Source organism: Columba livia, chromosome 6, assembly GCF_036013475.1.
Source record: "Columba livia isolate bColLiv1 breed racing homer chromosome 6, bColLiv1.pat.W.v2, whole genome shotgun sequence".
Classification (NCBI taxonomy): domain Eukaryota; kingdom Metazoa; phylum Chordata; class Aves; order Columbiformes; family Columbidae; genus Columba; species Columba livia.
This window is the reverse complement of record NC_088607.1, coordinates 31,224,229-31,237,365: the sequence shown is the minus strand read 5'-3', so window position 1 is coordinate 31,237,365 and position 13,137 is coordinate 31,224,229. Positions and strand designations below refer to the sequence as shown.

General features: G+C 41.3%; 1 protein-coding gene across 10 annotated transcripts in view; it reads left to right on the top strand.

Annotated features, from left to right (window-relative positions):
- Positions 1 to 333: 333 nt before the first annotated feature.
- Positions 334 to 13,137, top strand: part of CCSER2 (coiled-coil serine rich protein 2) — a 73,356-nt gene continuing 60,552 nt past the window's right edge. For 6 of the 10 annotated variants that reach the window (XM_065067794.1, XM_065067792.1, XM_065067800.1 and 3 more), the window contains exons 1-2: positions 9,380 to 9,513; positions 10,265 to 10,444. The gene's annotated coding sequence lies outside the window, so the exon portion shown is untranslated. Of the gene's footprint in view, positions 477 to 9,379; positions 9,514 to 10,264; positions 10,445 to 13,137 lie in introns of those variants that run through there. The other 4 variants (XM_065067795.1, XM_065067793.1, XM_065067801.1 and 1 more) reach the window with 2 other exon arrangements.

The following is a 13,137-nucleotide window of genomic DNA, read 5'->3' as shown; positions in this document are numbered from 1 at the left end:
CCACAGTGTGTCTTTAGCTAATTACAATTAGAAATTCTGACTCAAAAAGGAGAACCTTTTTTCCTTAAGTGCTTTCTGAGGAACACGAAGATAATTATATTCCTTGCAAAGTTATCCAACATTGTATGTCACTTACAGAGCAGTGGAATCTAGAGCCTCAGTAGAAATTAAACAGTACAACATACAACAATGCATGTCACTGCATGCACTGGGAAAGCCATTGTTCAGGTAGGACCATTCTCACTTGAGTAAATTAATTATTCAGAACATTCCCCTTTCACCAAGCTCCTCCTCTACCCATAGATACTGTACACAAACCCAGCAGCTCTCATTGTATCACTGATTGCATTGTCTAAAGTATTTTCCCTTACTTTTCCTTGGAACTTACAGAGTCATGTTGCCAGAGTGTCACACCGTTCTTCAAAAAGGATCACAGCGGATTATAAAAATATGGCATAAAAACCATCAACAGACAGGTAAGAAATGTTTGCGGTTAAATACACAGTTTAAAATTATATTACAGGGCAGAAGACACCCTGACATTCCCTAAAAGCTTATCCACTTATCTGTGCGTTCTTTGTAGGTTTACCATTTTCTAAATGCTAATCTAATAATACTTTCATTATATCCATCATTATGATTTGAGTTGGTTCTGCACTCCAACTGCATTTTCAGTAAAGGCAGATCCTTCAGCTTGTTTGTGTTATCCTCTTTTTTCTGCACTCCTGTTCAGAGCCTCTGTTTTTAACTACCAACGTTTAGATGAATATCCACAAATATTTCCTAAATTACTTGCAGTTATTAATGTTGAAGCTTTCTTACACACAGTGTATTGGAACTTATTTTCTTCCTCTACACCAGTTTGGTATGTAATAGTGTTTCATCCAGGGTGTTGCATGGTTCAGTCCTAAACATACTGATTTGACCATGTGGAACTGTGGATTCCAGCCTTTTCTCTGCCATGAGCCTGCTAACTTGATGCTGACAGCTTTCTGCACCTCACTTTATTCAAAACAAATTATAAGTAGCCTTAACTCTATTCAAACATATTCTGAGGATACATTCAGGTTTGCAGAGCACCAGAAGCTCCTTGATTTAAAATGATGTAGAGTGTAAAATAATTCGCAATGGTATCTTTATAGTGAGACTGAAAGGGCATCAGTTCTACTGACTAATAATTTTGCATGTAACTTTTCATCTGCTGGCATTTTCTACTTCATAGTGTAGACTGAAGACATATTTTTAGCCATTAAAATGCCATAGTCATGCTGTTTAGAATTTGTCCTTGAGCCTTGTGACAACCACCTAAAGCATACTCATTATTATTTATTGCATGCACTTTTAAAATAGTTAAGTCTCTTTCAAACTCGCTGCTATCTACAGCTAGTAATCATTAACTCAGAGTAAAACAACTTCAACATCTCCTGGTTTGAAAGTACAGCAGAACCTTGCTAAGTGTCTTAATAGGCAGAGCAGTGATTGAATCTCTGCTGCCAGTATTTCAAAATCTCTCCGGGTGATGTCTTCAGAAGTCCATGAATTAGAGGCAGGCGCCAGCTTAAAGAATAAAACTTCTATTTTGTCTTTGAGAGAATCCAGCTTTCTCACTTGGCAGGAAAGCAGGCACTTAACACTCATTGCAACTGAACCGTGTCTGACTTTGAAAACAATTTGTAGGAAGATTCAGTGTTGAGGAAGAAGAGTGAAGGCAGAGTGGCAGCTTGTCCTCCAGCCTGTGTGGAGAGGGACTAACCTGGGCACAATCACCAGTGACCTGTGTAAATTATATTGCCAACAGCCCAGGATTGCTATTTAGGAATAATCTAATTATGCACCTGCATTCCCCAGGTGATTCCCAATGCTTAGAACACCTTTGTTTATACACACACACATCTATACACACACATGCATATCAGGGCATATATATGTAAAAGTTACATTTTATATAAATATATTTTCAATTATACACACATGCAACATAAGCCTTGCTTTCCTGAGTAACTAGAGGTGATAAAAAAGGAAAGGGAGTAAGTATAAAAAAGAATCCTTATAAAATATTTTCTGATCTGATATTTGATGGTTTTTCCAGGGCACTGTGATTTTGAGCATACAGTGTTAATGTCCTCGATGTTCCTGTCGAGCTCTGAAACATTCAGTTAATTATTGAGCTACTGGTTAGATTGGTCACATACATAATTTTGGATAAGGTCAGCTCTTAGTGCACGTTATTGCCATGTGCACCAAAAGAGGAAAAGCATTTGCATTTTTTAATCCACGTATTTGAGCTCTTTGTTTTTCATTGTCGTTTAATATTGAAAAAGTAATCTAATCACTGAAAAGTGGAATTTCAGCTCTCATTGTTTTTATCTTCTGATGCTTTCAAATGTTCAGACAAGAAAAATTAGGGTCAAATATATACATGGAATAAAAGTATTTTTAAAGTCCTGAACTGTTTTTGAAAATACTGTTTGCTACTGGAGCAATCTTTTTGTATTTTTAGGTCTCTAAGTTAATTGAAATTAATTATTTGCATATAAAAACCCCATATGATTGAAGTAATATTAATGGAAACAATATCACTTTATTTAATTCTCTAGGCTGCTTCAGCTATGAATCAAGACTCAGAAAATGTGTGATTCCTTTTATAAAGATCCTCTCTAGGATGAGATAAATGAGAATGAATTAACGTTTCATCTAAGTAAGTGGGACATATCCCCTGTGCCGGGCTCTGGTCAGCTGCAATCCTGCACAATGTGCAGCTGCTCCATAAACCGTCTGCTTGGTCAGGGGCTCCCTGTGGGTCACAGCCCGCAGGGACATAGGAGGGGCTGAGAGATGCATCAGGCTCAGGGAGGTAGAACATGCTCCACATCTACCAGGTGCAAGCCTGAGCTGCTCCCTCACCTCTCCAGCAGCATTTGTAGCCTCAACATTTCAGGTTCCTGTGGCCAAGATGTCTATGAAGTTCAGCTACAGCACTGGCTCTCTTCGGTGCGGCTTTATTTCCCCCTCCCCCTGCCCCTGTGATCTGTTATTTAAGTAGATCATTAAATTGATCAGGGGGCATATTTTAATCATTAATGCCTGCTATAGTACGCATAAGAATCTCATTTAATACTTTCAGTTACTCAATGTCAAACTCATTTTCACCAGGGGCCACATCAGCCTCGCGGTTGCCTTCAAAGGGCCGAGTGTAATTTTAGGACTGTATAAACGTATATGTATAAACATACATATATATATATATATATACACAAAAGGAAATAATTTCCACACCTGTAAATAAAGCTGAAATAACACTTTTTATGTATGTTTCAGAATCTTCAAAAAACCCACTGACTTAATGGAAATATTAGGCATTTGTATTCCTTTGGGCATTCAGCCTATCTGAATACAAATTAAAATAAGAAACTATATCAGACTTAAATTACATATATTATACACTAATTTGTTTTAACAGTTAAGATACTGAGGAGCACATGTTTCAAAAGAAATGAAAGAGCATTTGGATTTTAGAAATGTGCAATATGATTTTAATCACTGTCTAGAAATGCTTTTCCATGTTTGTAAAGGTGCTGTGTATTGTAGGAATATGGTCAACAAAGACATGCAGGAAAAAATGGGCAGTATTTTACAAAGCAGCTTTAACTAGACCGCTTAAATAGTTTAACTAGTCTGTTTAAATAATTGAGACCTAATTAGGTCGAAATTATTTAGACTAACATAGCCTTTTGAAGCATCATGTGTGGTCAGCTCTTAGAAGAACAGGCAACAGCAGCAGCTGAATGTAACATCACTGAGATGGGTTTGAATCTCAGATTTCCCTGAACTGGTCCGGGCCACTTCTACCACAGCACTGACGCAGCACAGAACGGACAACGTCAAGCACATGAGTTTAACTCACATTTGGTACACCCGCCTTGAGAGGGAGGGACAGAGAGGGAAACCTACTGCCCGTTTCTTCATTTACGCTAAAAAAATATTAAAAACAAGTGTAGTTTAGGCCTGTGTAATGTCACAGTTTTTCACAGCATGAATAGACAGCACAACGTATCCTGAGCATCTCTGAAGGTCGGCAGTGCCGGCCACAGAGTAACATGTGATGGAGTTTTAAAAATAGACATCCTGGGCAGATTTTAAGTGTTCTTTAAGCAATGTTCAAAAGAAGAGCTCAACTTAAGCCCAAATAAACCTTTTCTGAAAGGAGAAGGGTAAGAAGGGTCAGTTCGTCACTCACTTGCCAAAACCATAAATATAGCAACGGTGTCTTTGCACGTCCCAGGGAGACATCTGATCCAATTAATTAAATAACAAAGCAGCTGCCAACTGGTAATGAACAGCTCTTCATCTAAATAGTATCCTCTGTAAGTATTATCCAAATATTACTTAGAAAGTGGTAGATATCACTAATGCCTGAAAAGATACCAAATGCTCAAGTACATAATTTGGATTATTTTCCAAGCAATTAAGAAAAATACAGGACTTAGTCTTAAATGTGACTAGGTTATAATGTATTTCAGCAGAATGAGTTTGAGCTCATCTCTATGTTTTCCCATACATACACAAAAGAAGATGCAGTGACAGTGAACCACTGTAAAGATGTCAGCTTGTACCAAGCAGAATTTCCTATCAATTATTTCATTCTTATACAATTATTTATTGCTGAATGGTACAAAGTTTGCTTACCTGTAGACACCAGACGTGAAAATAATAAATGTACATGCATACAAGCACAGGCATGTAGGTATTTTTGTATGTGACATTAGCCCATTGGTTTTGCTCTTTGTTATCTCAGCACTAAGCTCATCAACTTTTAATACTTGTTTTAGTACATATTTTTAAAGTAGAACAAAAATAAAGTTACTTGTGTAGTTTCAAAAGTACAAGAAATTGAAATTGAAAATGAAATAGGTAATTCTGGAGACAGTGAATCTCTAGTGCCAAATTAAAACTTGGAAAATATAAAATATGTATTCCTTAATGAAAGAACTATTTATACAGGCACAAATTAAGAAAACAGATGACAGTTCAATTTTTGATACCTGTCAATGAGTAAATTTTATAGAATGAGACATTTTGAAAGGGAGAATTTCAACCCATACCCATCCAACTGCTTGCATTCTGCCATGTGTTTCATTGAAAGCCCAGCACTTACTCTCTAATTGTAAATTCTGCTTTCTTTTTTTTTTTTTTTTTTTGAATGTTTGCACGATAATGAGAATCCATGCTAGTTTTCTGTAAAATGCCTGCAATTAATAAATTATGACTTATATGTAGAAAAAAATAGTGGCATCTAGCTGCTTAGCCCTTTTGAACTGGGAACAATGTAAAGAGGTAAAATATGGTTTATGTAGCAGATAATATAAAATCAGTGTAAGTAGGTGTCGAGGGTTTTGATTGCGGGGTCACAATAAAACCCTGGCAGATGTATTGTTGACCTCCTCTCTTCCTCCCCTTCCCCCTTTTGCTCCACCCTCTCCCCCCTTCCCACTCAGGACAGGCGATCAGGAGGAAAAGAAGCACAGAGAGAAGAGAGTTGGAAAAATTAAAAATGTTTTACTAATGCTACTAATAGGAATAGAGAAAATAATACAAAATATACAAAACTAATCTTGAAAGTCTCAGCAACTGCAGAGCTGGCACCCGAAGTCTTGGATTGGACTCTGCAGCTAATCGGAGCTGGATTCAGTCTCTCACTAGGCCTCAGTTCACAGGGGTGATTAGCAAGGTCCTCTCCTAATGTTTGCCGTAAGCAAAAGAGAAAAAAGGGACGAGATCCTCATGATCTCCCACTTTTATATGAAGTGAATGGAATGTTATACACAGTTGGTCAGTTTCTTGGTCACCTGTTTCTCGTTGCCCCTCATGCGATGTCCATCCATGCTTATCAATAACTTCGCATTCCATTGCTAGGTTTACCAAAACATGTATCTGGTTCTCCAGGAAAATGCAGCTAATATGAAGGCTTTAGCTGACAGGCAAATTCACTAAAAGAGAAACTCGTTTTTTAACAAAACCAGGACAGTAGGAAGTACTTGAATACAGTAACATCCACAGAACGTGGATGCACAAGGTAAAAATAACATCATTGTGAACAGAATAGTTAGCAGCAGTCACAGCACATGAGCTAGCTACCTAGCAAGGAGTTTTTAATTTTTTTTGTGGGCATCATGGCAAAGAGGATTTTTACGGAGTGATGTGATGAGATTGTCCATGCTTTGAGGATGGCTTTAACTTGAGCAGACTAACTCAGCTGCACTGTAATGCAGGGGATGGGAAATACAAAATTCAGATTTTGTAAAGAGTGTAGAACTTTGTTACATGGACAAATTTGACCAATCCTTCTTTCAGCTTCCACTAGAGCTAGGGAAACACACGCATTTTAGTATGCTTCAATACATGAAGGATAAACCAATCTGAAGTGAAAAAATAATGAAGTTTCCCTTCAAGCTGGTCTGTGATACAGATACTGATTGGAAAATATTCTTATTTACAATAATCAAAAGGTTAATACTGTATGGCTACTTGTTTACACCTGTCTCATTAACTATGAGCAGGTTGGTTGAAACTAAGTCAGCAAGGTTACAGCTGGATACTCAAAATACCTGTTCAACTATTACTAGGAGAACTAGGCCCCCCCAAGGCTCCCTGCACTGAAGTTGCTCAAACTTCAGCAAATTTGTGGGAAAGAGTGTGCTTGGCTCAAAGTCCATGGCCTGCAAACTGCTGGTGGCTGGGAGAAGATTTGTGTGAATATCATTATCTGCTCATCCTGCTCTTAATCTCTTATCTAGATGGTCAGTGTTATCCATTGCTGTCTCTGGGTTTTGGAGGAAGCACAATGCCAGGTCAACGAGTGAAGCGGATACAAGCAGCTTCTAGCCCACCTCCCAGTGTAATATAAAGCCCATATAAATCAATTTAGTATAAAATCAATGGAAAGTAAAGCCCTCGAGATGAAGACATATCAAATATCAAGCTGATAAGTTACTGCACTCAATCATAGCTGGATCTTAGTCTGTGGACTGTCAGTAGGATGGTTAGGACTTTTGGGTTAAGCAGTCAGCAGCTGCAGTTGTGTATGTGATGTTTCTCTTTTCTGAAGTTGTTTTTCAAAATCTACGAATCCTGCTTAAAGACTGGATCTTAATCCTGGGTCTATATTACCATTCTGGAAATGTGTAAACAGATAGTGGAGGTCCTCAAATCTGTCCTAATACATCTCTAGGTTGCTTTCTTCTTTTATGCATATAGTTTTCTTCTAGAGATTGGTTTCTTAACCATTTTCAGATAATAAAAGTATGAACTGGAGTTAAAAAAGTGGTTATACCACCACTCCTACGTCAGTACACACAGCTTATGTGCCTCCTTTGTGTTGGAGCAAGGGTCCGTACTCCTATGAGCTAGCTGAGAAGTGTGATGACACAGAATTATTCGTTTCTTGACCTTCTTTGCTGTGCATTTGAGCCCCTGCTTAAGGGATGTAGCATGGAAGCTCCACAATTGGTTTGTGAGCCGATGCTTAAGAGTATTGGGATTGAAGAAATAGTTGCCAGTGCCTGCAGAAAGGCAGTGGGAAATTTAAGACTCTCTCAGTGAGTCTGTAATATCATTCTACCCTCCCAGTAAGCCTGTAATATAATTTCTTTTAATTTTGGGAAAGAAATGGAGAAGAAAGTCAGAGGAAATTTCACCGGGAACAGTGAAGTTGTTCTGATGAACAAAGCAGGGAAAAATCAAATCTATGCTAACGCAGTTGCTGTTTACCGTAATGCTCAGAAGCTGAGAATGACTGAAAGCAAGGATGACTGTGTGGTTAAAGCAATGACGCCCGACTCAGGAAATCTGAGTTCATTTCCTGGCTTTGCTATCTCTCTTCAGCTTTGCGCAAGAGATTTAATCTCTCTCTGTTTTTTTTGTTTGTTTTTTTTTTTTTTTTCCCCTTCCTGTACCACAGGGGAGCAATTATGCCTCAGATTGATCTAAAATAAGTGCATTAATGTGGCTGTTACATTTAGGTTCAGGCAAAAAGCTTCAGTTCTTGTTCCTTAGTTTTTAAAAAAGGCATTTCTGCTGGTCATAGGGCAAATGTACTGGAGTCTTCACGCCCTGTGTCTACAAAGATGAGAAGGTGCTTGCAGTGCCTGGGCTGACACCTGCGAGCAGGTCTTACACCCTGGCAGTGCGCCCAGCTCCTAGTCAAGAGGCTGCGGCAAATGATGCTTATCAATTACAGGGTGTTTATCAGTTACAGGGCGTTTTCTTTCTACATGAACATAGCCTGAAGCTTTCTTCCTCTGAGAGGCCTGGTGAAGCAGGCAGACAAAAAATTAGAAATAGCGGCAGTTAAAACTTCTGAGAAAAATGTAACTTTGAAAATCTGAAGCTGAAGCACAGTGACATGGATGCTGAGATGGTAAGATGTGTGAAGATCCCAAACCACAGGAGATGCAGCAGCACAAGCCCCAGAGCAGCATGCCAGGAAAAGCATTGGGGTATAAATACTGAGGTGGTGAAACAATCCTGAACCACCTCACAAAACCACAGGTACATGATTTCCTGCACCTTGTGTAAGTTTTTGATACTGTTAGTGCCTTTGATTCCTGGCCCAGGCAGAAAATTTTAGGAAATTAAACTCACAAGTCCTGTGAGCAGCAACATGGAGGAAGGCTGGTGTGCTGTGGATGTGCATCTCACTGGTGACCGCAAGAGCCCTTCCAGGCCCTTCATGTAGGCAGGACACTCTTGAGGCCACTTTCCCATGGGAGCACTCTCCATGTCTCTGAGCTAATGACACTCACAGGCCTATTTCCCTCACACTTTTAAGAACCAAATTTTTATTTGCATCAATCAACGGGCTCACTAATTGTTAGGGCACACTGGAGGACATAACCTCATCCAGGTGTTCCTGCTCCTGCAGGGGGATTAGACTACATGATCTTTCGAGGTCCCTTCCAATCTCTAACATTCTGTGATTCTGTGTGCCGTGGCCAGCTGGCCTCACGGCTTCGAGAGCCCGGTGCGATGCAGTGCCAAGGCCGCGCTGCAGCCCGCCACGCCGGCGGGCACGGGCAGGCGCCATCTCGTTGGCGGAACCCAGTGCCAGCCTGGACCCCGTCACGGGCGCGGGGCGGGCGAAGGAGGCTGGTGCGGCCCCGGGCCCGGCGGTAGGCGGCGGCCCGCTTGCGAAGGCGCCCCTTGCTCGGCCGCCGTTCCCGGCCGCCCCTCTCAATCCGCGACCACGCGAAGAGCCGCTGGCCCGGTGACGCGCGCGCACAGACCCCACGCGCCACGGGCGGGGCGGGACCCAACCGTCGGGCGCGCGTGACGTCAGGGTGATCCGAGGGGCGCGGAGGGGCGTAGGCAGGCGGCACGCGCCCTACCCAGGGCATGCGCGGCGGGGGCTGCGCGCGACGGCCCTCCCACCGCGGGACGGGGCGGGGCGGGGCGGGCGGTACCTGAGGGCGCAGAGCGGCCTGAGCCGGTGATAGCGCCGGCTGCGCCCCCGTAGCGGTGAGTGCCATCTCCTCGCTCCCCTCCCTTTCCTTCTCGCTTCCCTCCCTTTCCCCTCGCGGTGGCCCGCGCTGCTGGGGGTCTCCTTGCCGGCAGCGGGGAGGAAGCGGCTGTTGCCTCCGCCCTGCGCGGTCCTGCCGGCGGGGCTGGGGTCGCCGCCTCGGCCGGGGGATGATGCTGCGGCGTCAGCTGCCGCGCAGGCCACGGGAGGCTGGGGAGGGCCGGGCGGGCGGGGCGGCCCCCTGCGTGTCCCTGCCGGGCGCAGCCTTCACCTCTGCAGCGGCCTGAATGTCAGCGGGGCCGAGCCACAGGTGCGGCCTCCCCGGCTGCCCGGGCGCTGGCGGAGGTGCCGGCCGGGCCCGCGGGGTCCGGGGCTGGCGCTGGGCTGAGTCAGCCGCGCTGCTTCGGGAGCGACCGGCAAGCTGGCACGGCAGGCCTGCGCCTCTGCCCGGCCCCGCTTTGCGGTGGTTTATGTGTCTTTTAATTCTCAGTTTGTTGAGATGCATCTGTGGGTATATTGAGAAACAGCTGCTGGGCGCCCTGGTCACAGAGATCTCATTGTAGCTCCAAAGAAGAAGCAGCAAAAATACCCAGTATGTGATTGTTCAAAGACAACAGTTCAAATAGTAATGGTGGAATATCTACTTCAGCCTATAATCTGTTCAGGTTTCATGTATAATAACAATGGAATGTTATGTTCATTATGATGGTTTTGCTTTAATGACACTAAGACTTTGCTTTCATCATCCAGAGCCCGCTGTTAACATCGTTTTCTGTCAAATGTACTTTGACACACAATGAAATGTGGGCAACTTCAGCCTTTAACTTTGAGTTGGAGGAAGCTGAGCTGTTTGTCTTCAGTTAAAGAAAGCAAAACTGAATGGGAACTTTATGCTGTAGCGGAGCGTTAGTGGCCAGGCAACAAATTAAGGTAAGGATTGTAGATCTGGTACTCTATCTGGTGTGTTGTGTAAAGATGTTTAGTGCTTTTCAGGGTAACTGATTCAGTTTGTAGTAAGTTTGTTCCTGGTGTTTGTGGGCTTTGAGTGTTGCTTTGATGCAGAATAGATTTTTTTTTTTGTTATGGAGGTGTTAAAAGCGAAATGAAGTTGGATCTGATATCTTGTTTTGTTATGATTTTATGACTGAGAACCACTTCAAGTATTCTCTGAAACTTTAAAGATATCTCTTCTGGACTAGTCAAAAATACAAAACTCTTCATTTTATTAGTGTGAGGCAGTAAATATTTACATATTTTGGTGAGACTGAGTGAAATTTGGCAGATATTTTTCTCAGGTATATAATGATCACATAACTCTAAATTCTGTGGGCCCATTTTGAATTTAGTGCCTCCAAGCTGAAGAGGTGAATGTGTAACAAATGGAACATTAGTAATAACCAGCTACCTAAATGTTAACCAAGGATTTACATAAATATACAACTTTCAGTAGAAAAAAAATGTTATAAAGTCGAAGTTTAGTCTTCGCTCACGGTTAGGCCTTACCATTGTAGCAGTCTCAATGTTTGGGCTGCAAAAGCTGCTAACTATTGTCCTTTAATTATAAAGATATTAAAACAGTAGAAATGTTTGGTGTTTAGAAGATTTCTATATTCAGTATTTTTAACCGCTATAGCACTATGTGTTTTTGAACTGAAGGAATAACATATATGAATATAGGAAAAATTGAATTGTAGTGATCTCATTTAATGTATTATTATACTAATGAGTAATCCTGTTTAGTGGAACGGTTCATTTAAAAGCTCACTGGAGTAAAACCTATTACTTTTGGACCTGATCATCCTTTAAGAGGGATTGGTTATTTGGAATAAACCAGTTACGAAGTGGTGTTGGCACTGGCTCTCTAGAGAAAAAGCCATCATGCATTCGTCTTCAGATGAACATTGCTTGCCTAAAATTGTTAGAAAGTGAAGATCTCTTTAAAATGGAAGAGAGATGAAAGGATAAAAGATTCTGCAAAGGCAACAGCTGCAGCAGTGGTTCTGGTGATCTCTTTTAGCCACTATTTGGAAGTGTAAGCAGCAGCACCATCTTCTTAATTAGATGCTTTCAGGCAGGGTTAAATTCTGTGCCAACAGGGATACTAAGAAGGTGAAAATACTAATGGCGCTTTTGATAATTAGGTTTAAAATCCTGTATTGTGTTTCAGTTGAAGTAAGAAAAAAAGCTTATGTGAATCTCTAGATATCTGAACACATGTATGTTACAATAAAATCCCAACAGCATTAAAGTATTTATTCCAAAGTTGAAGTTTAGCTAGTCAGTGTAGGTCTTTGTGTTTCTTCGTACCTCTGGGACACATACCCCAGCTCATGCTTAAACTTCTATCTAATAGGTGCAATTTGGAAGACATTATGAGAATATTGTTTCCTCCTTGATCAAAGTGGCTTGATTTGCAGAGACCCAGACTTTGCTTACTAGCTATTCCCTGTTCTAAAGGGAGGATTCAGCTGGAGCAGTTCTGCTGATAATATCCTATAGTAACTGAAGCAAGAAAGTCTTCTCAGAGTGGGGGATGCTTATCCCTGGTCACATGGGGAACTGGTGTCACGAGTTCTCAGTAAAATGCCTTTTTCACTACAGATTGTTAGGATTTTCATGAGCACTTACTCTGTCATGAGCTGAGGTAGTCTTCTGCAGAGTGCATTTTAATGGCTTTGATTGAAGCAGAAGTATGGTTGATGTTGGCAAGATTCGTGCTGCAAGGAGGCTTGGCTTCTTAGCCAGAGGAAAATGGCTGATAAGATTTTACTTTTATGTGCTGGTAAAACAAGTTATAGGTCCGGAATAACCCTTAAATTGCAAACAATTTGTGGATTTATTCCCTGAAGCAAAAGAACTGTGCTTTCAGCCTCATTAGCCCAGATGGCTTGTGACACATGCAGCACAAGTGATGTGTCAAGGGAGAACTGAATATCTAGGGTTCTCTTGACTCATCAATATGTTGTGTACTTTGAGCTGGAGATTCAAGAATCTCTTCTAGACAGATACAGAGATTCTCACTGCAATGTGATGTGTGTGATACTCATGTTCATTTTGTGCATCATATTAAAGATAGGTTTTACTTAAATGCGTTTTTTCCGATGCTATATGACGAAATTATCACAGAGACATATTAACATCATCTCAGTATGGGAAGCTTGCATAGGTGTAAACTTGGCAAGGCCAAAGCTACTGCTGTTAGTAGCAGGAGATTTGCAGAAAGGAGCAGAACCTCTCATTCTGCATAGCCTTGTCTATCAGTCAACAGAGTCAAAAGAAACATTAATCCCTCTCTGTAAATCTTTCAGTCAAGGAAGCTCTCTGAGATGGTAGTTTATAAAAATAACACTTTACCATAACTAAATTTGAGATCTTTAGTAAACAAAGCAAATTGTATGTATCAACTTACTTTAAATTCAAGTAAAATATAAACATAGATGTAACTATGTAACTCCAAAAGTTTCTGTGGGAGAAACTGATCCTGTGGACAAACTGTCACTAAGTAGCTGAAGTTACATGTCAGTTTCTTTGAGAATTTTTTTTTTTTTTGGTCAGTTGCAAATGAATGATGACATAACAAGTATCTGTGTCTTCTACATTGTAGAAAACTGACCTTGGTGGGT